Below are 26,721 nucleotides of genomic sequence, written 5' to 3'. Positions count from 1 at the left end.
TTTAAAGATCCCACCCTGATGGGTGTCTTTTCCCTCCCACCTCCTAATCTTGCCCCTATTAATATGATCTTCGTGCGCTCTGATCCGTGGGTCCTTCCTCCCACTAATCAGATAGAATCTTGGGGTGATATGATGCCGTTGAGTCCCGCCGAGCTCAACTACGTTGAAATCGTTGCTGCATTGGCTCCCCCTCCTGAGCCTGCTCCTCCGAGCAGCGTTCCCGACTCGTATGTTCATTCTCCTTGGCTTGGAGATGATGCTACTTCGGATCCATTAAAGGAAATATTTCCTTCCGATGAAGCCATTATAGAGACCATGTCTCTTGAGGAACCTCCTTGGTCTTATTATCACCACCGTTCCTCGTTCCTCCCTGCCCATCAGGAAATGATCGCCTGTCTCGAACGGTTTGCTTCTTGTATCCCATTTCAGCCCCTTCAAACACCTATTCAAGTTTATCAAGTGTCTTCTGAAGGCAATATGGGAAACATTACGCAAACCCAACCCATCGACATCTCTGTGAAACCAGGGATTGTCGAGCATATTCACATTGGAGTCACTTGTACTCCGGAGGAAGTTCAGCTCTACACCAATCTTTTTCGCGAATTTTGTGATGTCTTCGCTTGGTCCTACGAAGAGATGCTCGGCATTGACCCTAGCATAGTGGTGCATGAGATACCTACGTATCCGGGTGCTAAGCCCGTTCGTCAACGCCTACGCCCCGTGCACCCCCGAAAGGCTGCAGCCATTAAAGCAGAAGTTGAAAAGCTTCTCAAGGTTGGTTTCATTTACCCCATTCCACTTACGGATTGGGTTTCTAATATAGTCCCTGTGAACAAAAAGCAGGGTACCATTCGAGTCTGTGTTGATTACCATGACATTAACCGTGCCTATCCTAAGGATAACTTCCCCACACCCTTCATCGATCAACTCATTGATGAGTGTGCAGGAAGCGAAATCTATTCATTTATGGACAGTTTTTCTGGGTATAACCAGATCAATATTGTGCCCGCTGATCAGCATAAGACGGCCTTTAGCTGTCCTTGGGGCACTTTTGCTTACAAGAAGCTCCCTTTCGGTTTGAAGAATGCCGGTGCTACCTTCCAACGTGCAATGTCCTATGCTTTTCATGACATTTGTCACATTGTACAACCGTATCTAGATGATCTTCCAGCTCATTCAGTTAAACGTTAGGACCATCCTTCCCATCTTTGTGAAATCTTTCTCCGCTGTCGACACTACCGTATCAGGCTAAATCCTCATAAATGTGTCTTCTGCGTTGAATCGGGTCGACTACTCGGGTTTATCGTCTCCCGAGAGGGCATCCGTCTGGATCCCCTCAAAGTCGAGGCTATTCTGAATCTTTCTCCCCCTGCTTCTTTGCAATAGTTGCAGAGCTTGCAGGGCAAAGCAAACTTCCTAAGATGATTCGTTTCAAACTATGCTGAGGTGGCTAAAGGTTTTACACGGTTATTGAAGCGAGATACACCCTTTCATTGGGATGCTATTTCTCAAGAGTCTTTCGAGCGTCTCAAGGGTCTCCTTGTTTCTGCTCCATTATTGCGACCTCCGAATTACCACCATGATTATACTCTGTATCTGGCCGCCGCCGATACCACTATTGGCATGGTTCTCGTGCAAGACGACGATGATGACAATGAGCACATCATCTATTACCTCAGCCACAACCTCTTGGATATGGAAACTCGATACACTTACGTCGAGAAGTTGGCATTGGCTGCCGTTTGTGCCATCCAACATTTCCGGCATTATATCTTGTTGCGCACCACGACCGTGATTTCTGATTGCAACCCGATGACGTACATGTCACGTCAGTTGCTGGGGGGCAAATACTCAAAGTGGATTGTCATCCTCCAAGAGTTTGACTTGGAATTTACTGCTGCCAAGTCTAAGAAGTCCCTGGTCTTTGCTGAGTTACTTTGCTCTTTGCCATCTCCTTCTGTACCCTCTCTCTCAGAGGATCATATCCCGGACGAAACTCTTTTTCTAATCAGCACCCTCGACCCCTGGTACGGGGATATTATTGTATATTTGCAGATGTCCTCTTTCCGCCCCACTGTATCCAAAGATGCTCGGCGGCGGATCTGTCATCAGTCTCAACCCTATCGTATCATCGGGGACACCCTATACCGTCTCGGCGTTGACTCCGTCCTCCGCCGATGTCTAACCCTTGAGGAAGCTGAGAGAGTCTTGAATGACTGCCACTCTGGTGCCTGTGGTGGTCACACATCCAGATATGCCACAGCTCAAAAAATACTTCGCGCTGGTTATTTCTGGCCCTCTATTTTCAAGGATTGCATTCTCGCCGTCCGTTCATGTCATGCGTGCCAGATATACCAGTGGAAAATGCATGCGCCACCAGCTCCGCTGCACCTTCTTGTCACCGTTGGCCCTTTTGCAAAATGGGGCATTGATTATACAACCTGTAAGCCTCGCTCGGCCGGGGGGCATGGGTTTATTATCATTGCCGTCGATTAATTTACCAAATGGGCCGAGGCGATGCCCACATTAACTGAAGACAGTCACACAGCGGCGCAGTTTTTGTTCAACCATGTTATTACAAGGTTCGGAGTTCCGCAGGCCATCATCACGGATCACGGAAATCATTTCCGTAATCACATGATGACCGAACTAACTACCCAACTAGGCTTATGGCATGATAGTTCGACCCCGTACTATCCTCAGTCTAACGGCCCGGTTGAAGCCGTTAACAAGATTTTGGTTATGATGCTTCAACTTACTGTTGACATGCATAAGTCTAATTGGCATCTGATGTTGTTTCCCACCTTGTGGGCCTACCGAACCTCTGTGAAGGATGCCACCGGTTTCACTCCATTTCAACTAGTTTACGGACTGGAGGCTACCCTTCCTATAGAATGTGAAATCCCTTCGTTAAAAATAGCCGTCGAGTTGCTTCCCAACACTACTCAGTAGAGGAACGGCTTCTTTACCTAGAACGACTGGATGAGACCCGTCGCTTAGCCTCTCTAGCTATCGAAGCTCAAAAGAAGAGAGTTAAAACTCACTTCGACCATACCATCCATCCTCATTCCTTTGTTGAGGGAGATCTAGTCCTGCTATACGACCAAGCAAATGACAAGCTAGGGGCAGGCAAGCTCGAACCCATGTGGCTAGACCCTTATATTGTAAAGAAAGTGTTGCAGAAGGGGGAATATGAGCTAGTTGACTACGAAGGTAATCCTCTTGATAAGCCCCGCAATGGGTTGTACTTGAAAAATTACTATGCATGATTCCATGCACTTCGATTTAAACATGTGTGTATGTGTGTGTGTGTGTTTTCATGTTTTTGGCTTGGTGTGAAGGCGTGATTGCCCCTTGCTGTGTTTTTGCTTCTTGTGCAGATGTCAGGTGCACCTTATGTTGGTTTCGCTGATGGTGCCTGCCGCAGCACTCACAATTTGTCCTCTGCAGCGTGGGTGATCTACGATCCTCACAGTGAGTTGATAGATCTTCAAGGTGTGTGTTTAGGCTGTACTACAAACAATGTTGCTGAATATAGTGCTGTTATTGAATTATTAGCCGAGGCGATTAATCTCAATATTCGTACATTGGTTGTTAACCTAGACTCTCAGCTTGTCGTCCATCAGCTCAATGGGTGATATTCCGTCAGAGACCGTCACATTTTAAGGTTGTACTTACGTGTTAAATTGTTAGAAAGGAATTTTGACTTTATCACATATCAGCATATTCCACGACGATTAAACACATTATCTGATGCATTGGCTAATCATGTATTAGATAGACATTTGCATAATTTATAATCAAAACATCATACAAGTAAGCACATAAAAGCACAATAATAAACCATAGGCATATGTATATATATATGTGTATATATATGTGTGTCGTAATGTTTGCACCACGTGGATTACATAGTTCAAAAAATAATACATGTTCATCCTGATACATCCCGGGACGACATGTCCCTCAAAAATATGCATAAAAGAAGCCTAGAAGTCTAATCGTAGTGGTGCTCATGATAGCACGTCACCACGCGCACCAATCGTCTCAATAAACGATGGACACGACTCAGCACCCCCACTGTGTGCCTCTGGTATGCAAAGGGCACATCCGCCAGTCTAGCGTAACCCGGAATCCCTCGAGTGAGTCCCTCAAGATTCTGAACTAGCTCTTCCCCCACGGCACCCTCTGCTTGAGGGTCAGCTGCGGGCTGGACCCTCCGCGCTACAGGAGACAAGCCAGCTGGTCGCTCTGGGCCAACATCTGCATATATATACAACTGTCATCAGAACATGCATGTATTGACAAAAACAAAAAATACATAAAACATCAAAAAACAAAGAGATCATACCCAACTCCTCGTCCCACTCCTCTCCCTCTGGCAGTGGGAGGTCTGGATCCCCGGTGAAATTAGTCCCCGCATATGGCCAATCCTCCACCATAATCAGCTGACGGCGGAGCCATATAAAGAACTCGGGCCGCCAGGACATCTGTTGGCCCCCTCCTCCTCTGGGCATCAGTGCTGCCCAGCGAGCCATCCTAGGCTCTCGTGGCAATGGATCAGCCACTATAGCTCCCTGAATCTGAAAAAGGGGTAATCGTTCCAAGAAGAATGACACCACAATTGAGCCATACCCGAACTGTTTCACTCCTCCTCGCTTACGCTTTGTAAGCTGCCTTTTGATATTGGTGGTCACCGCTGTAGCCCAGTCGAAAATGGTGGGGCTGAGGCATTTTGTTGCTAGTAGCTGATGATTCTTGCTCGCCTCATGGGGCGCCTGTACCCCGGCTGGACGAGTGATGGTGAACAATATCACCTTGAGAACCAAGTCCCGAACGGTGGCGATATCCACCTTGGCACTGTTTTTCCCAAATTGTGCCCCTGGACACACTCGGGTCATCACTGGGTTATCACGGAGAGGGGTGAGGCCCATCTTCTCCCCGGAAGGTCTAATTCTGGTCAAGATGGGCCTCACCCCTCTCCATGATAACCCAGTGATGAAATACACATCGGACACATCAAGCTCTAATACTTGGTCCCGTAAGCGAAATACTTGGTCATCAACATCCCAAGCGTCAATTATGAACTACAATAGCTCGGGCTGAGCTCGCAGGTAAGATGTGAGGAAGAATTTCTTGAGACCACAGTCTCTTAAGGCGTTCATGCATCCCTCATCCTCTATAGCCAAGGCATCTATGACATCATGTTCCCTTTCTTTCCATTCCACCACCATTTTTCCTGTTTCCTGCACCCACAAGGATGAATAAATCGTTATTAGAACACTGGTAAACCTACAATCCAGACAAAATGAAATGGGAAATTTCAAAGGAAAAATTAGGTTGCGCGGTTGGTGCGACTGTTTCTAAAACAGTCGCACCAATGGCGCGACCCCTTTAGGAAAATCACCCCATTAGCGCGGGTCCGTGGCGGATACCCGCGCCAATGGGCGCAACCCTAAATTTTGAAATCCTCCTTGCAGAGGCTCAATCAGAGAACAAAAAGCATGAAAAATGTATGGAAATGGAGCTAAGAGAAGCGCCTCTTACCTGGAACCGACGAAATTTTGAATGGTTGCACGGATTGGCTGTAATCACCGTCTGAAGTTCACTCCCCAAACAGACCACTGCTACTATTCAAAGAGGTAAAAAGTAAAAGTAATTCTATGTTTTACCATTTTCACCATATTTATAAACTTTTTGACTTATATTTAGGTTTAAAAAGTTATTTTTTGAATATTTTAGTATATTTTTGGTCGAAAATGGATTTTACACTTGCTTCTTGTGCAGCGACAGGTCTTTTACGCAACTTTGATGGTGAAAAAAGTTGTATTTTATACTTTTTTGGACTCGGTAAATACACAAAAAAGTCACTGTGGAGTCATCTTTCAGCTCTTTTCTGACTCGCTAAACATGAAAAGATCGTCGAGTTATCCCTCTTGACTCGTTAAACGGGAATAAGAGGCGGTCGTCTTTAAACTCTTTTCCGACCGTGTAAAAAAACCAAAGATTGTCGGGTCTTTGTCGTTTCAGGCTCGTTAATGGTTACGAAACGACGTGATATCGATCGCTTTTTTGCTTTTTCAGGTCTATGTCACTACTCATGAAAAGTACTCCTCAATCGTAATGGTCGGGCGGTTCTTTCGAGCATTGTTTTATACTTTTTCGGGCTCGAGAGACACAACTTTACGAAAAAGGACCCCCCTGGAGTTTTATTTTCTGCTGTCTTTTCAAACTCTCTAAACATGAAAAGACACCAAGTTCTTCCTTTGTCAGGCTCATTAAAACCTGATGAAATCGGATCCCGTCGTAATGACACCTTACAAGCATATGCTATCCCCGTCAAGCTTGTCATCAAAAAATAATCGGGGTACTCGCCAGAAATGCTGGGAAAAATGGAACCATAATCATTATTGTGTCGGCAGTATGTCGCTCTTGAACATGGCACTTGTCTGCATTCGTGTCTAGGTGGGAACCTCTCATCTTGTTTTACACTAGCCTCCGTGGGTTTGGATTATCCTATTTGACCTCTCATCTGCTCATTCTTGTCACCATGACCCTTGATCATTTAATGTCAAATACTGCCAAGCCCACTGTCGTGCCGCCGATATGTTCAAGAGAAGTTGACCTCTACAGAATTACAACCTCCCTCTGATACCTCACATAATTCTGATTCACCACAACATTCTTCCTCTGTCTCGTGTCAATGATGTGGGAAACACTCTGGCCCACCTTTGATCAAGGTCACTTCCTGTCGACTTCAGCTCATTATCCAGGAAGTTGACCTAGAGACTCCCTTCCGGTGCCTTGGAGCCTACATGCCTCAATGGCAGGTTCTTCGTGTTCGACGCGAGGTTTTCATCATTGGCCTCCGATCGAATGATTCTGCGGGTGTTCGACGTCAGTTCATTGATTCACACACCGTAGATTGTACCTATAGTACCTTGAGGGCCATTGTCATTATTGGTGGTACCTCTCACGTCTGTTAACAGTTTTCATTATTAGCCGGTTGTTAGGATATTCTGACACATAGGATATAGTTAAGTTCAACTTGGTCTAGTATAGAGTTAGGTTAGAGTTAGGTAAAGTGTGTTTCTTTACCGTTGTACATTTTGTAACTTACAATCCGATGGTGACGATATGTAGTGATCCGACGGTTCACTCTCACCTCGGTATTACCGACACTTGATCCGTGGCTTGACACCCGATTGGTCCATGAGTTCTATTTAAAGCGCATGGAGGGTCATTGTTCGGGTAATCCGTGCATGAGAGAAGCTTATGTAAATTTTCATTCTTTGATTAATAAATTGCCTGTAGTACCCACGTTGGGACAGGCCGTGGACTATTTCCCTCCTTGCACTCTGAGGGTTTTAACCACGTCAAAAATACTGGTGTATTGATTTGAGATCTGGTTGTGAGCGGTGTCCTTTTGGTATTCTTTCTGTGGAACTTACCCTGTAATTTTCTACACCGGTAATCAGACGATGTTCATGCATGTTCGACTCCAACTCATGTATTCACATGCTTGAACTTGTACTCTGTTCGGGTCGAGATGGAGCGCAAGACCCTGGATTTTGTTTGTTGGAATCCAGGCTACGATTTGTGGCTCATTATGATCATTACATGACTCATTCACTTGATGGTTGCGACCATGCCTGAGTCTATTTATCGATCCTCACTAGATGGCTGCGCCCATACCTTGGATCTAGATTCTTGTATGCTCTGTTATGGATGGTTGTGCCCATACCGCATATATCATGTACTTGAGATATCAGTTGTACTTCTTTACGCAGGTTCTCCGGCCGCAGTATTTTCAGTTACGCATGTTCTTGTAAAGCATTTCACCCCTCTCTCTCTCAGGCCTCATGCTTTAGGGGGCATCTGTTACGTAGTAATTTGTCACTGTTTGTCACCGTCCCTGTTTCCCCTCTCCCGTACATTGGAGGACTCATTCCGGGACTTGTGAGAAGTGACATAACCTGAAACCACTTGCATTATATTCCTCTAAGTGTGAGCTTCATATGCCCTGAAGACATCTCCTGCAGAATACCCATAAAAAGACCTCTTTTTGCATTGGCGTGGTTCCACAGTGTACTGCTCACGCCAATGGGGGAAATCCTCTAAAGAGGGTGCGCCATTGGCGCTCTGTGTCAAATTCGCACTCGCGCCAACCCAGTTGGGTAAAGTTTTTAACAAACAAACTTCCGAAGGTTCTCCTTAACCCATTCACCAACTGAATCCGTGTTGAGTTAGGATGGTACGGCTTCGAATCTCCATAGAAGGGAAGTGGTTTGCCACCTTTCATGGAAGCTTCTAAGTGATAAAGCCAATCCCATGGAAATTTTGATTGATCTTATCTCCTTCCCCTCTATCTATAAAAGCTTGTTCTTTTTCCTTGAGCAAGCTAGTTCCAGCATAGTGCTAGTAATAGTGAGAATTCTAGGAGTTCAAGAGATTGAAGTTGCAAGAGCCTTCTTTGCACCCATAAGGCCAAATCTAAGTGAGGAGATTCTTGTCACCAAAGAGAGAGAGGCTTGTTTCCCATCCCAACAAGCTTTGCAAGACTTGTGTAGCTGATTACCCAGCCAAAGGAGGATTTGACATCAGAACTATGGTTGTATTCTTCTTTGATTATCAATAATAGATGACTATCATTATGATTCCACTCTCATTGTCTTTTGTAATGATTGATGTTGAGTTATATCTTTTCTGACTGATATATAATTGCATCTATTGGATTTTATGCTTGTATTTGTGTTGTTCTTTGCATGTGCAGGTGTCCAATCACGGAGATCGTGGGGATTGTGACCAGCCGAAGCAAAGGAACGAGAGCGACATCTCTTCTACGAATATTAGCGTTGGAATCCAAGTAGGTTCTCATCATCTACCTTTAATTTGCAATTAGCAACTTGCGTGATAGCATTGTTTGATTGTTGCTAGACCCGGTCTGGGCTAGTAGGGATCGTCTCTGTCCGCAGAGAGGATTTAACTCTCGCGTCTGTTAACAGTTTTCATTATTGGCCGGTAATCAGACGATGTTCATGCATGTTCGACTCCAACTCATGTATTCACATGCTTCAAATTGTACTCTATTCGGGTCGAGATGGAGCGCAAGACCCTGGATTTTATTTGTGACTACTCAGAGGGATTACCAAACCAATCGCAAAACTGCAATATACACCTCGGTGGTAAATTATATAGAAATGTCCGAGGACTTTACGTACAGTAGTCATTCTTTTCAAATGTTGTGTTCAGTGCATTGCGATCGATAGGGCGGTAGACACAGCTTCCTAAGGATAAAGGATATCAGTGTATTGTGGTCTCCCAATATATACTCAACGGTACATGGGAGCACAGGTCCATACTGGCACTTATCGTATCAAAGAGGAGGAATCACCCAAACTATGATGAAAACGATAGTTACCAGGCTTTACGATGTCAGAATTCGTCTCTAGCCTAATCTTCTAGATGTTGTGCATTAGGTTGCAAAGCGTTTTTATGTTCATTGAGGTTTATTTTATAGTTGATCTTTCTTAAGAAGTTTTCCTTTCAAGGTTCACTACATGATGTAGATGTACAACTCCTAAATATGCAATCTAAAATGATAAACAGTCGTTTATTTTCTTTTAGTAATGAAAATCCTAGCTACTAAGGAAGGGAAAATATGATTCTTTCAACAAAGAGCACAGAGCACTCATTAATGCACTTTCCTAAATCAATTTCCGCATGCAGTCTAAATTCAAATGCACATGCATGTATTTGTTTTACAGTTCCCTTAATGTGAGAATGACAAAAAGAAAACTAAGTACAAATCTGAACTATTTTTCTTCGAAGTGACACTTTAAAAATTTCTTTTCAAAAAAAATGAAAGGAAGACTAAGACGACACTTTCTCTTTCAAATGTAAAACTATTTTCGACACTTCAAAGAATTGATAATTCAAATCAAATACAATGGAAAAAGTGTAATCGACTATCTAAAAGAGGAAGACCTTACGACACTCTTTTCCTTGAATGAAAATGATAGTTGCGACACTTTCGAATCAAAAGACGATAGTTCGATTAAGCTATTGTTTGCAAAGGAGGACTGTAAATGATGAAAAATACATAAAAAAACATTCACAATTCCTTATCAATGGAGGCTGAATAATGTGAAGGAAGAAGGTTTCAACAGTGATATACTGATCATAGACAACAAAACTACTGAATAGAGCTAAAAACAATGAAGAAAAAACCAAAATCTGGAAGCAGAAACAGTCTCATTCAATCATCACACCCATCCTTAAGGAAAACAGGAATGCATCTCACCTACAACACACGGGAGGTGCGATGCATCCAGACTACCAGTGAGAGACAGTGCGATGGTTTAGGGATGAGATAGAGCTTGGTTTTCAACCACAGTTTGCAGCTAAGTTCAGGGATTTAGGCTGAGCTACCACTAGGGCACTTAGGATGTTTGCAAGTTAGATGTTCAGTTCATAAACCAACCCGGAGATTGACTGAAGCAACATTGATCTACATTGCAGTTGCATCGCAAAAGCAGTTCGAATGCTAGCTGGCTTAACTTCAAGCTCCTTATGTAGTTTATAAAGCAAACAACATGTTGGAATTATGATGCATGTGTTGTACTTGATGGCAACCATCTCGTAGAAGATCAACTCACTTATATATATCTAGATGAATCTACAGAAGAGATATCAGATGTGACAGAATGCATGGGATGCCGGACAACTCAAAGGAATCAGATGACAGTTCTCAGTATCACAAGTTAGCTTTGCCATCAAGTCCAAAGGGGGAGATTGTTGGCATTATGAGACAAGTGTTGTCCTTGATGGAAAATCACAGAGATGATAAATTATAGTGCAGCAAAGTTATTTTCAAAGTTCACGCACTTTCATGAAGATAAAAGTTTCTTTCATGTAGAGAAAAGTTCACGCAAATTCATGAAGATAAAAGTTTCTTTCATGTAGAGAAAAGTTCACGCACTTTCATGAAGATAAAAGTTTCTTTCATGTAGAGAAAAGTTCACGCACTTTCATGAAGATAAAAGTTTCTTTCATGTAGAGAAAAGTTCACACACTTTCATGTAGAGAAAAGTTTCTTTCATGTAGAGAAACGTTCACGCACTTTCATGCAGAGAAAATTTTCTTTCATGTAGAGAAACGTTCACGCACTTTCATGCATAGAAAAGTTCCCTTCATGCAAGAGAAAAGTTCACGCACTTTCATGATTGGTTCATGGTATTAGTCCGACAGTTTTTGATCCTATGGTTTTGGTCCGTGGTATTTGTTGTGGGGGAAAGTATCCAACTCGGAATGACCCTAACCCACTCTAAGGGTGACAGTTCCTTAGCAACAGCTGAAAGCAAAGCTATCTAAAGTTTCTTCTTTATGACATGCAAGAGATAAAAGGAAGAGATCCACTTACCGATGTCTTGCGCAAATGGTCGATCCAATCTCCTTTGATTGCCGCTTGCTCCCAGCTCCAAGTCTTTTCACGGGCCCAGCTACACGAGATCCTGCAAACAAGACAAAGAAAGGAAACTACAAGGGGCATGCATTCATAACTGATTCAAGGATTAGCATAAATCAAATACGCAAGTAAGACAATACATCATTGAAACACATGCGAATAGAAGAACCTCAAATGCTTTATTAATATATGGAAGTAAGGTTCAGGCGGTGATACAACCATGAGAGGTCCAATCTAGCATCACCTTCCCGACGGAGAGAAATCTCTTCTTCACCTCCCTCAAGCAATCACCCAATGCTCACAACTGTAAACCAACAACAATTCTTTGCACTAAATTCCGCCCTTTAGATCCCATGGGATGAGATCCTTATATAGAGTTTTGGAGTGAAGATAAGTCAGCTTGATGTGTGACTTGTTGTCCTCTTCAACTCCAGTTGTTCTTCAGTTCTTCACTCGGAGTTTCTGTCTTCCACTTGGAGTTTTAGAAGCTCTTAACTCATCATTAGGCGAATCTTATCATCAAGTGTCTTTTTAGAAGCTTCCTGGGCACTGGCATTTTGAGAAAAAGATTCCTCCACATGTCCAAGTACGCCCATCGCAGGTAGCCTTTGTTCTACTTGCTATGCAACGCAGGTAGCCTTTGTTGTACCTGCTATGCAGCGAAGATGCCTAGTGGAGCAGCTGCAATGATCCAAAACTGACCTGTTTTTGAGTGTTTTTCAGTGGAGAACTGATTTGCAGTGCTGTGGTTTGCTGACCTTGTTCCTCTAAGGGTAAGAACAACTTGTTTAGGGACTTTGGATCCCTTAGATTATTGACATTTCATGCTCTATGCTGTAAGGCACAAAAATGTCTATAACAGTTGCCCCCTAAAGTATGAGGTCGTTTATCGGGTGAAATGCTTTATTAGGAGGATCCGAAGTTCATTCAATCGCCGGGAGGTGACCTGTAACAAAATACAATACAATACATTATCTTTTCATACTTTCTTTTCATGATCTAGCTGATGCGGGCATTTCCCATGATCAGCTTTATAAATACATTTGCCGTACATAAACAGACGATCGTCTGATAAGAGACGGATAATTCTCTGCTTTTAATTATCATCCTTTTAGTAGGATGCTCATCTGCTGCACATGTCTATGTTTTTATCTCCTGAATATATATCGTAGCCCGGATGGATGAAACTAGATCCGGGGTCTTCAAACTTGTTCGATCTTCACTCTAGTACAAGTCGATCCATGTGAGAATTTCTTGAAGTCGAACATGGAAAGACATCGCTTGATTACCAGTCAATAACGTAAACTGTTAACAAGCGCGAGAGGAATCACCGATAATGATGATGACCCTCAAGGTACTGCAGCACAATTCACGTGGTGTGAATATAGGATCTGATGTCGAACACCACGCAAAGTCTCCTGGTCGGAGGTCATTAATGTATACCTATCGCCGGGAGTGAGAAACTTGCCATTGAGGCATGCAAGCTTCAAAGTACTGAGGGGGTGTTCCTAGATCAACTTCTTGGATAGTGAGCTGATGTCGACAAGAAGTGATCCGTCAAAGGAGGGCCTTAATGAATCCCACATCAGTGACACGGAACGGAGCTAGTGATGATGGTGAAAACGATTTGTGAAATATGATTCAGGGTGGCGGTCATGGAAGGATGAAAGATGATGTACGGTAGTGGATGGGACCCGGTTGACACTTTCTGAATGACATCTCTTGAACATATAACGACACTGATGTGATGGATCGGTAGCATTACCCCATGTATGGATGGTATGGCGAGACCATGGTGAAGGGACCGGTGAATGATAATAACCCAACCCGATATTTACGGAGGCAAAAGTGTCATGTTCAAGAGCGACTTGCTACCATTAAGCTTTGAGGTTCTTCCCAATTTTTCCCCAGTCATTTCTGACCAGTACCTCTTTATTTTTGTCACGCTTGAGGAGGATAACATATTCTTGTTCTATAACCTGCCCTTCGGGCAAGCCCATCGCTATGTTTTAACGAGCCTAGCGATAGGGAAACTCGTTCTCGTCTATAGACAAGTTTTTCGCTATCTAATATTTTTAACGAGCCCAGCGACAAAGACAACTCGGTCCTTTTCATTTTTAGAGAGTCTGAAAAGTGTACATAAAGTAGACTCCAGGGGTCCTTTTTCGTCATCTAATCCCTTAAGTCCGAAAAAGTATAAAACAATACAGAAGGGATGAATATTCGATATCTTTATCGAGCCGAACTAGACAAGCGCTCGATCTTTTTATGCAATAATCCCTCAGGTCCAAAAAGATTAAAATCTAGAGGACGGATAGCTCTTCCGGTCCTTTTAACGAGCTGGAAGGCCAAAACTCGGCAAACTTTTCATTTTTTACGAGTCAGTGAAAGGAGCTCAAAGAAGACTCGTATTTTGAGGAACGAGTGATAAACAGGGATAGCAGCAATTCCAGGTACAGGTTGGAATTTTCCAATCACGGCAGTATTACAAGGATGGCTAGGTGGGATCACTCTTCGCAGTTGTTCCTCAAAATAGGTAAACAATCAAGTGGATGTGAATGATCGGCCAAATGAAAAGTGGAGGTGACGGTGCACAAACACGACCAAGGCTTTTATGGTTGATGAATTTACGGTCTCAAATGGTTATTTACCGGTTCATTTTTTCTGGATGAGCTTGAACTCTAGGGAAAGCTTGCTCACATGCTTATGTTTATTTTTTAACGAGCATGAATTTCCGCATTAAAACTGCTCGGATCTTGCGTTTATTTTTTAACGAGCATGAACTATGCCAAAACTGCTCGTTTTTGCATGCCCCCAGCATCATAATGACGCATGTCAAAGGAGGGTGCCCCCCAAGCTTCATTGCATTCAACTTGGTGGTTGGAATGAAGGTTTACCTTTGAATTTTGAAAAAGGGGATTTGTTTCATTTTTTAATGAGGTTGACATAGTAAAAGAAATATCCTCACGACTCCTTGTTTCATTTTTTAACGAGGTTGACACGAGATAAGAACCGTCCTCAGGGCCCACTGCATTTACAGTATTTCCATTAGGGCGATGATCCACGCTGACAAAATGTTTAGGAATCTTCCGAATCCGTTAGATATAGAAGATTTCATATTGTAGGTTTCCACTATGGCTACTTCCGCCAGATTACTCGCCGGCGGTAGGGCAAAAGTACCCATTAAGGCAGGGTTTTTTAGGAGACCTACTCCAATATTTTGGAGCGATTGATTACTTTCATGGATCATTGTGCTGCTTCCCGTAACTTGAGAACTGTTGGGGAGAAATGTTTGTTGGTCGACGATTGTAATTTTTCCTTGAAAAGGAAATACAATCCTCCTGAAGTAGGTCGACACAACTGCAGTCATGGCATATATCCAAGGCCTTCCCAGTAGGATGTTGTAATCGAGGTTTCCGTCGATTACTTCCACATCAACTTCTACTGTTTTGCCCCCCAGTTCAACTTGCAAGTTATTTAAAATCCCGTATGGAGTGTATGATCGTCCATCAAATGCTTTTAACGTCGTTGACGATTTCGACAAGGGTGGTGAGCCTAAATTTTTCCAGCAACTCGTCGACATAAGACATGTAGATGCCCCCTCATCAATAATTGTTCGATGAACAGTTTTGTTGAGGGCTTTCACTTGAATAAGGAAAGCTAGTTGAGCTGGTATCTGAGGGTCATATCCTTTATGATCAAAGGCCACAAGATTGGAATCCATTGGGCCAATCCCACCTATGGCTGATAATAAAGCTTGCTCTTGGGAGGTGCGTTTTTGCACTACCTCAAGTGTCGACATAGCGGACGACGATTGGGTCAGGTCCTCTATTATATTATAATCCTGTGTTATTTTTTCACGAGGATTAAATGTCGATTTGTGTACTACTCCCTTTGGCGACTTTATCATTGGTTTAGGAACGATGGGTGGCACAACTTTGGTCAAAGTTGTTGTTGAACTACTAGGTTGTTTATTTGCCTTGTTGTTCAATTGCTTTGGATTCCTGTGATCTTTATTCCTTGTCAAAGCATTATTTTGCTGCTTTGAGGTGGACAACATAAGCACTTGGGATCGGGAAGCATTTTGATTAGCAACCAGATTTTGTCTTGGATTAGGAAACGGATCAGTCAATACTGCTGTGGTTTTTGAACTCTTGAAGAGTTTCTTAACTTCAGCTATATGTGGACAATCTTTCGTCCAATGATCCTCATCACATATATGACACCCTGTCAGGGGTTTCCCTTTCCTTTTCTTTTTCTTCTTGCCCCCTGGTTGCTTCATTTGTTTGCCCTTGTCGGTCGACATGGCATTTACTTCTGAGGCAAGAAGTTCCTCATTTGCATTTTGACTAGAAATTTTGCGTTTGCCAGTCACGCCATTGCTGGCGTGAGAGTCAGTATTCGATTTAGGAGGGGGAGGAATTGAAAATTCAGGTCTGGGGGCATCAGGTATTTTGTCGTAGAGCGTGCCAGACTGAGTATATACTAAGTCCAGATATTGAGCACGAGCAATGACCTGCTCCTCTGTTACGACTCCCCCCTTGGCCACATCTTCCGTTATAGCCGGAAGTAACGACTTTATAAACCATTCAGCTAACAGCTGATCGGGAACGTAAGTTTTCACCATCCTACGACGACATCGCCACTCATGTATAAGATCAGATATGTGAGTGGCCGTTGTCTGTTTGAAGTTGGTAAGGAGTTCTGTTCCCGTTTCATACCTTATCGGTAATTGAAAATGGGTTAAGAAAGTTGTGGCTAAGGAGCTGAAATTGTCGAAAGAGGCTCTTGGCAATTCAATGTACCATTTAGCCGCTGGACCTGTCAATGTCCTCTGGAAGAGGCGAAGTCTTATCGAATCATCGTTTAGAGTGTTCGATGAACACCACAGATGAAAAGTCATGACGTGATTCGACGGGTCTTCACCTGGATTTCCATTGAATTTAGGAATGTCCGATGGAAGTTTATGCGGAATCGCTGGCCACCAAGGGGCATAAGCAATTGGATCATTCGTCAGCCGGTTTAGATCTGGCAATTCTAGAGTTGCTACAAAGGGCAACTGTTGGTTCAGGTTAGGCGAAGCATATCCAGGATAAGATGGTATCGCCTGAGCAATGGGTCTTTGCAGACCAGCATAGTGCTGACAACTTTGACAAAGTTGATGGGCATAACCATTATAGCATGGTTGCCCATTACTTACAAAGACTTGTTGCTCAGGTCCTTGATATGATTGCTGGAATGGCAGTTGTTGAGATTGAACCAGCTCTAGTTGTTGGACCATTTGCTGTTGACCAATACTGGATGATTGACCAAGATGAGGAGTCACAGTACTTGTTCGAGCCTGAGTCGCTCCAGATAAGGAGGCACTACCCTGAGATTGTGATTGAGCCGCCGAGACAAGAGGTTGTTGTATTACAACAGGTAGCGCTTGTACTTGCGACGCATTCGCCGTAGCAGGTGTGGTGGGAATATTCGACACAGGGTGTACTGGTTGCATTGAATATGCAACTCCTGATTGTTGAGGCAGTATTGGTACCCAACCGCTAGATGTGATTCCAGGTTGACCTGAACTTTGTTGTAAACTCCCACATGGTTGTTCTCTGGGATGGAACAATGAAAGAGCATACTGCCCTCCACATGGTGGAAATCCAGTACTTAAAGGGTAAATTGGCCTTTGAAGACACATTGGATCAATTTGTTGAGTTTCAACATAAGAAGTACCAGATGATAATCCGGATGAAGAAATAGGAACTAACCATATTGTTGTCCCTGATGGGACTCCGGCTTGTTGTTGGCAATTTGCCGGGACAGATGGTATACCAGCAAACATCGTTGGAGTGGCAGCAGGAGGCTCTGTTGTTGCTGTGTCGTACGACGCAGTCCTAGATGTTGACGGTTGTTCAGACATTTTGAGTCTATCCAAAAGATTTTAGCGATTCTACAAGAACTTACGATGCCAAAAGACTAACTTCGAAGATCAACGCAGGAATAGGAGGTGATTATGTTCCGTTTAAAATGAATTTTATTATGACGACGCTTTAAACACAACTTGCTTTTTCACTTTTTAAGAGTCGAGAAAAAGCTAAAGATGACTCTAGTCTCCTTCGATGTATTAACGAGCCCGAAGTGACAAATGCTCGGATGGACTTTTTCATTTATAGAGTTTGAAAAAGGCCAAAAGAAACTACTCTGGAGTTCTAGGCAGAGGGTGTGCCAAACCTTTCGCGAAACCACAGAATACGTTTTACGGTACGAGTGGTCGATCTTCGTGAATGCTGTGTTCACTGCATCGCGATCAGTAGGGCGGCCGACACGGCTTCCTATGGATAAAGGCTTTGTTCCTATAGGGGTCCCCCAATATACGCGACGGTACGCGGGGGCACAAGTCCGTATTAGTGCTATCGTCCCTCAGGAGGAATCACCCACCTTCGTAGAGATCAACAGTCACTATGTTTAACGACGCCGGTTCACGTCTCTACCTAGACCTCTACTGTGTTTCGTTATGTTTCAAAGCGTTGTTAGATAAATTCAGTTCTTTTTAGGTTGATCTTGCTTAGCAGTTTGCCTTTATGGATCACCACGTGATGTATGATACAACTCCTAAATGCAGTCTAAGAATGATAAGCAAGCTTTTTCAATTCTTTCAACTTATGAAAACCTTAACTACTGAAGGAAAAGAAAGACATCATCTTTTCAAACAGATCATAGAGCACTCACTGATGCACTTTTCTTAAATCGACATGCAAACTGTCAAAATGCACATGCACAATGCAAGTATTTCTTTTCTTCTTTCTTAATGTTGGTGTTATGACAAAAAGAAAGTTGTTGTATAATTTCGAATTCGATTTCAAGCGCAAGCAAACAAGTTTTGTCCAATAATCAAAATAACACCTTAAGATTCACTCGTTTCAACACAAGAAATACTGAAATTCGAACCATATAACGAAAGTAAATGCTCAAGTCGCTATGAACAGCAATAAACTAGCTCTTAGAATCACAACGACACTTTCTCACAGGTCTAGATCCAAGAGGTCATAACAAGACTAGTTCGCTTTCGCTATGGGAAACAGTGAATGACAGCAAGAAATGCAATAAGAACAATCACGGTTTCTTCATACAACTGAGGCGGAATGAAGGCAAAGAGAAGTGGTTTCAGCTGGGTATACAGGTTGACAACAGGCTGCAAAAAACAATACTGAAAACTGGGCAACAGACAGTGGAGAATCCAAGTTGCACAAGGCAAAACTGGATCAGCGCAGGTGCTGCACTGTCAATCTGAGATGCAGCGCAGGTAGCCCCTTCGGGACCTGCGTTGCAGTGCAGGTAGCCTTTGTGGCAGCTGCACTGATGAGACAAGTCACGTCTCTCTCAGGTTCCGGGTCACAGTTTGCTAAAAAATGAGCGGTTTTTGGCCAAATCAGAGGCTGTCAGTCAAGTATACACTAGAGGATGATTAAAGGAAGATGAACACTATCACAAAGAGCTAAAAAGAGTCCTTGTGGATCTTCTCTTCAAATCATAAACAGGCCCAGCACTGGGCTAGAGTAGCTGCCCTCTACTTTGCATTCGAAGGACTCGCATGCAGTTCGATTCGGTACTCTTTCGTTTAAGAAATGAATAGCAAGAAACACAAGCTACCAACAAGACACGATCCCCAGTGGAGTCGCCAGTCTGTTGTGGGGGAAAGTATCCAACTCGGAATGACCCTAACCCACTCTAAGGGTGACAGTTCCTTAGCAACAGCTGAAAGCAAAGCTATCTAAAGTTTCTTCTTTATGACATGCAAGAGATAAAAGGAAGAGATCCACTTACCGATGTCTTGCGCAAATGGTCGATCCAATCTCCTTTGATTTCCGCTTGCTCCCAGCTCCAAGTCTTTTCACGGGCCCAGCTACACGAGATCCTGCAAACAAGACAAAGAAAGGAAACTACAAGGGGCATGCATTCATAACTGATTCAAGGATTAGCATAAATCAAATACGCAAGTAAGACAATACATCATTGAAACACATGCGAATAGAAGAACCTCAAATGCTTTATTAATATATGGAAGTAAGGTTCAGGCGGTGATACAACCATGAGAGGTCCAATCCAGCATCACCTTCCCGACGGAGAGAAATCTCTTCTTCACCTCCCTCAAGCAATCACCCAATGCTCACAACTGTAAACCAACAGCAATTCTTTGCACTAAATTCCGCCCTTTAGATCCCATGGGATGAGATCCTTATATAGAGTTTTGGAGTGAAGATAAGTCAGCTTGATGTGTGACTTGTTGTCCTCTTCAACTCCAGTTGTTCTTCAGTTCTTCACTCGGAGTTTCTGTCTTCCACTTGGAGTTTTAGAAGCTCTTAACTCATCATTAGGCGAATCTTATCATCAAGTGTCTTTTTAGAAGCTTCCTGGGCACTGGCATTTTGAGAAAAAGATTCCTCCACATGTCCAAGTACGCCCAACGCAGGTAGCCTTTGTTCTACTTGCTATGCAACGCAGGTAGCCTTTGTTGTACCTGCTATGCAGCGAAGATGCCTAGTGGAGCAGCTGCAATGATCCAAAACTGACCTGTTTTTGAGTGTTTTTCAGTGGAGAACTGATTTGCAGTGCTGTGGTTTGCTGACCTTGTTCCTCTAAGGGTAAGAACAACTTGTTTAGGGACTTTGGATCCCTTAGATTATTGACATTTCATGCTCTATGCTGTAAGGCACAAAAATGTCTATAACAGTATTGCATCCAAAAGTGTTGATCTCACGCACTTTCATGGTTGGTTCATGGTATTAGTCCGACAGTTTTTGATCCTATGGTTTTGGTCCGTGGTATTGCATCCAAAAGTGTTGATCCCAAGTATTGGGTCCGTGGTATTGTGTTATTATGGTTTTGGACCGTGGTATTGTGAAAGGCCTAAGACTATAAAAGAGGAAGGAGATCATTTGGCAAAGCATCATCTAAATTATTGAATATCTGATAAAGTGCTAGATCTAGAATACTGTGATTGGGTTATGGTGCAGATTTGGATCTGAGCTAAAGAGGGATCTCACCGGTTGATGGAGAACACGATCTAAGGATAGATCGGGATCAAATGGTTTGAAATGAACTATCTCTATATAGTTGATTATGCTTATTCTAGATCTGTATACTAACGCTTGTAATTATCTGAACTGGGTATAACTTAAGTTTGAAATCGCTGCAAGTCATGATTGAATATTTATAGATCTTTATGCGGGTTGGCTTTGGTGAAAGCGCGTATGTACGCAGGTTTGGTTCATTGTAGTAGCGTATACCATTTGAGCTATGATGTTTAAAGTTACAGGTGGTTCAGGTTGTTGATGTGTTCTAATGACTGTTTAATGGTGTTAGTATTCTACATATTCAGTTTGATTGATTGTGTCGATGGATGAGATCTAGTAATGGATCAGGATCATAATGACTCATATTTATGTGATCTAATGGACTAGATCGGGTTGCTAACACACATATTATCCTTGTATATGTATTGATCTGGTGTTTGGGTGATTCAGAAGATTGATTGATTATGTGATTCAATGATATTAATGGGTCCAGTATGAAAATTGGATGAAACGTGGCCTTTCAGATTATGTGTTGTGCTTCAGGAGTATCTAGTATGAAAATGTATGAAATGTGGTACCTGGAGGAGAGAAGATTGTAGGCCGGCGCCTACGTACTACTATCTTAGCTAGTACAAGAGCTAAGGGGGTGGTAGCTCCCTTCTAGTAGCAGTTGAAAACTTTGGAGCATTGTAGCAAGTAGCAGCATGCGTACTAGTAAATGGATCGGCTAGTACAAGAACTATGGGGGTTATAGCTCCCTTCCAGGAGAGACTGGAGAACGAGAGAGGGTTGTAGCTCTCTGCAGGTAGTAGCCTGCGTACTGGTAAAGGACTGCACTAGTACAGAACTTTTGTAAAAGGATTTTCTTATTAAGAAGAAGATTGAGATGACTTGCAGCAGGTGGTTTTCTCCCACATTGGGTTTCCACCTTATATCATGGTGTTCATGTGTGTGGCTTATGTGTGATGATCTGTTCTATTTTACTGCACCTGTTTACTATTAATATGGTTAATAATGTTCTAATGCACTCATTGAAGATCAATTAACTGAATCATAAGAAGTTGTGGAAGTAGCATTTATGAATCTGAATATGGAATGAAAAAGTTTTATTCATGTGATAATACTGATTAACCCCCCCCCCTCTCAGTATTATTTCCAACAATTGGTATCAGAGCAAGTTATTTTGTAGAAGCTTGATCGCTTGAAGGAGATCCGTGGAACAATGGGAAAGAATCTTAAGAAGAAAGCGCCTAAGGAGAAGAAGACATCTCAGAAGAACTATGACAGTGGGAGAGTCGATTGGGGATTATGTGGAAGAAGCACTTCAAATTCAGAATCATTTCAGAATGAAGATGAACTATAAGGTACGAATTTGTTATCCTCTGATGTTCCAGCTATCTATCCATTTGGAAAAGATGAAAGTGATAGCGAAAAAACTAAATTTGCTTTTATGGGTGAGCAAGAAAGATATCAAATAGAGGCAGAATTTAAAAGGCTTACAGACAAAATTAGAGATCAACAAGATCTATTGAACAAAAGGGAATGTGTCTTCAAAGAAGAAGCTGCCAAACTAAAAGCTCAACTAGAGGAAGGAAACAAGGTAAGGAAGTTATTCAAGGACAAATATCAAAAGTTGTAGGATGAAGTAACATCACTAAGAGATGAAGTTAATGAAAGAAGCACAACCATCAAGAAACTCAGAGATAGATCCAGTTACTATGAAAGATTTGAAGCCACGATCCGCTCGCTAAAAGAAGATCTTGAAGAATCAAAGAAGAAGAATAAAGAACTACTCCAAGCTCATGAAAATGAAGTTCTTGAACTAAGACGTCAGTAGGAAGAAGAAAGAAATGCTGAAGAAAACGTGAAGAAGTAGTATCTTGAAAAGGAAGAGCAACATCAAGTTGAGGTAAATATTCTAAAAGATAAATTAGAGGAAAAGGATAAACTGTTACGATTTCAAGATAGTACTAAAGTCTTGGATGATATTCTTAATAGTCAAAGATCTCCCGCGATCCAAACTGGTCTTGGTTTTCATGAATCTATTGAAGGTGAATCTAGTTCACAAAGTAAGACAAGGGACTCGACTGCAAAATCTGAAATGCTCAATAAGGAGATGAAAGGACAATCTCATCATCAACCAAGGAAAGAAATTCTTCAAAGAAAATCTTTTACTCCTCCTATGAATAATGTTGAATGTTATGTATGTCATAATCTTGGACATGTTGCAGCCAGATGTAGAAGAAGAAGGTTTCAAGACCATCATGCAGAAAGATCATCACATTCAAGGTACTTTAATGGATATTGCTTTGCTTGCAATATGTTTGGTCACAGAGCTGGTGATTGCTATAGAAGAAATATGAGACATGTAAGATGTTACACATGTAACAAGCTTGGACATATAGCTAAGGAATGCAGGAACAAAGTATGGGCACCATACCAAAAGGAGAAAACATCATCATCACACTTGAAGATGTGGAAGAAGAAAGAAGTACAGTCAAAAAAAGGCGGCACGGCACAACATACAGGCATAACAGAATCAGAGGGAGATGGAAGTGTAAAACTTCAGTGTCCTAAATCTCATATGCAAGTTTCATAAAGGGAAGTCGTGTATATACGCGAGTTAGTCACTGCTCAGTCACGTATATGTTAGCAGGGTCTGATATGATTCAGTTTATTGCTCTGGTTGATTTTTTTGATGATGTGTGGAAATGACTTGATGGTTAGAAGTGCTTTGTTTCTAACTTGGTAATGATGATGTCTTGATACTTCTTGCTGATATGCATGATCATATTTGACAGTAAACAAGATGGCAGAGGTTTAGGGGGAGCATATGCTTTTAATGCATTGTTGGCATTATGGTCATTGGTGATGATGCTTATATGGATAAATGATTCATCTTGCTATGATATGGTTATGAGTTGTTCAGATGATTCTTGGGGTTATATAGATCAGATTTGTGGTTGATTCTCTAATGGTGCTTACATGGTGATCTTCATAAGGATAAGGAGAAGTACATAGCTTGAATTCACATCTTCTTTACTTGATGATGAGTCACTCATATGCTGTTGTCATCATATGCATAAAGATCATATATTATAGTTATGATGCAGTATTCCTATTGTTCTTGGCACATATATGAATGAGGATTGTTGGCTGGATACATGGATGATTATTCAAAGTTGCATTGTTGGAGACATGATGATGATGAGTTCTTACCTATATGATGATAGGTTGTTTCGTACATATGTTGATTGATGCAGATATTCCCAATTGATGATACTTGGTTCATGCAGATCTGGATTGCTATGGTGTTTCTCACATATGATAGAATGTGAATGATTCTGTATATACAGAGTTCTATTCAAAAGGATGAGTTGATATGGACATACCTTGATGATTCATGCACTAATACAAGTTTCTGGTCTAGTTGTTGTTGACAAATGCCATGGAGCAGATCATACAGTGTTGTTGCTGATGTTTATCATGATCTTATTTAGGTGTTTGGTCTCTGTTATAAATCTCATGTATATCATTTGATGTAAAGGTCATATCAAGACTCATGATGTAATAGTGTGTCTCTATCTATTGTAGTCATTTGATGAGATCTCTTCAGGTCATGTAACGGCCTATGTTGGTTTCCCCACTATGCCTGGGATGAATGATGTTATTCTCTTATGTCATCATATGTAAACTTTTGGTATATCACCATTGTGATGGGAGATAGATGTATGTATGAGTCTTTGGTGATAGGAAGGTCATTTATGATGTATAGAGTCATGTTCTTCTTGTAGAACATCTTTTTGCAGACCTTGCTTACAGTCAGGGGGAGCATGAACAACATATTTCAGCAGAGCAAAGATTTCAGCATGTTCTAAGAAAGAGCATGGACAGATTGGTGCACCATGGCATATACAAAGGGGGAGCTCATTCAGAGATTTCAACAGGTACTCAGGGGGAGTATGGACTGCAAAGGAAGAGAACATCTTGGTCCACCCTTTGCCCTTGATGTCAAAGGGGGAGAGTGATTTGGTATTGTTGCCATCAAGTCCAAAGGGGGATATTGTTGGAATTATGATGCATGTGTTGTACTTGATGGCAACCATATCGTAGAAGATCAACTCACTTATATATATCTAGATGAATCTATGGAACAGATATCAGATGTGATAGAATGCATGGGATGTCGGACAACTGAAAGGAATTAGATGACAGTTCTCAGTATGACAAGTTAGATTTGCCATCAAGTCCAAAGGGGGAGATTGTTGGCATTATGAGACAAGTGTTGTCCTTGATGGCAAATCACAGAGATGATAAATTATAGTGCAGCAAAGTTATTTTCAAAGTTCACGCACTTTCATGAAGATAAAAGTTTCTTTCATGTAGAGAAAAGTTCACGCACTTTCATGAAGATAAAAGTTTCTTTCATGTAGAGAAAAGTTCACGCACTTTCATGAAGATAAAAGTTTATTTCATGTAGAGAAAAGTTCACACACTTTCATGAAGATAAAAGTTTATTTAATGTAGAGAAAAGTTCACGCACTTTCATGCAGAGAAAAGTTTCTTTCATGTAGAGAAAATTTCACGCACTTTCATGCAGAGAAAAGTTTCTTTCATGTAGAGAAAAGTTCCCTTCATGCAAGAGAAAAGTTCACGCACTTTCATGATTGGATCATGGTATTAGTCCGACAGTTTTTGATCCTATGGTTTTGGTCCGTGGTATTGCATCCAAAAGTGTTGATCTCACGCACTTTCATGGTTGGTTCATGGTATTAGTCTGACAGTTTTTGACCCTATGGTTTTGGTCCGTGGTATTGCATCCAAAAGTGTTGATCCCAAGTATTGGGTCCATGGTATTGTTTTATTATGGTTTTGGACCGTGGTATTGTGAAAGGCCTAAGACTATAAAAGAGGAAGGCGATCATTTGGCAGGCATCATCTGAATTATTGAATATCTGATAAAGTGCTAGATCTGGAATATTGTGATTGGGTTATGGTGCAGATCTGGATCTGAGCTGAAGAGGGATCTCACCGATTGATGGAGAACAAGATCTAAGGATAGATCGGGATCAAATGGTTTGAAATGAACTATCTCTATATAGTTGATTATGCTTATTCTAGATATGTATACTAACGCTTGTAATGATCTGAACTGGGTATAACTTAAGTTTGAAATTGCTGCAAGTCATGATTGAATATTTATAGATCTGTACGCGGGTTGGATTTGGTGAAAACACGTATGTACGCAGGGTTGGTTCATTGTAGTAGCATATACCATTTGAGCTATGATGTTTAAAGTTACATGTGGTTTAGGTTGTTGATGTGTTTTGATGACTGTTTAAAGGTGTCAGTATTCTACATATTCAGTTTGATTGATTGTGTTGATGGATGAGATCTAGTAATGGATCAAGATCATAATGACTCATATTTATGTGATCTAATGGACTAGATCGGGTTGCTAACACACATATTATCCTTGTATATGTATTAATCTAGTGTTTGGGTGATTCAGAAGATTGATTGATTATGTGCTTCAATGATATTAATGGGTCCAGTATGAAAATTGGATGAAATGTGGCCTTTCAGATTATGTGTTGTGCTTCAGGAGTATCCAGTATGAAAATGTATGAAACGTGGTACTTGGAGGAGAGAAGATTGTAGGCCGGCACCTACGTACTAGTATCTTAGCTAGTACAATAGCTAAGGGGGTGGTAGCTCCCTTCTAGTAGCAGTTGAAAACTTTGGAGCATTGTAGCAGGTAGCAGCCTACGTACTAGTAAATGGATCGGCTAGTACAAGAACTATGGGGGTTGTAGCTCCCTTCCAAGAGAGACTGGAGAACGAGAGAGGGTTGTATCTCTCTCCAGGTAGTAGCCTGTGTACTAGTAAAGGACTGCACTAGTACAGAACTTTTGTAAAAGGATTTTCTTATTAAGAAGAAGATTGACATGACTTGCAGCAGGTGGTTTTCTCCCACATTGGGTTTCCACCTTATATCATGGTGTTCATGTGTGTGGCTTATGTGAGATGATCTGTTCTATTTTACTGCACCTGTTTACTGTTAATATGGTTAATAATGTTCTAATGCACTCATTGAAGATCAATTAACTGAATCATAAGAAGTTGTGGAAGTAGCATATATGAATCTGAATATGGAAATGAAAAAGTTTTATTGATGTGATAATACTGATT

The sequence above is a fragment of the Pinus tabuliformis genome, chromosome 9 (genome assembly GCF_031772625.1).
Source record: "Pinus tabuliformis cultivar Carrire ecotype Pingquan chromosome 9, CPIR1, whole genome shotgun sequence".
NCBI lineage: Eukaryota > Viridiplantae > Streptophyta > Pinopsida > Pinales > Pinaceae > Pinus > Pinus tabuliformis.
This window is presented reverse-complemented; position numbering follows the sequence as displayed.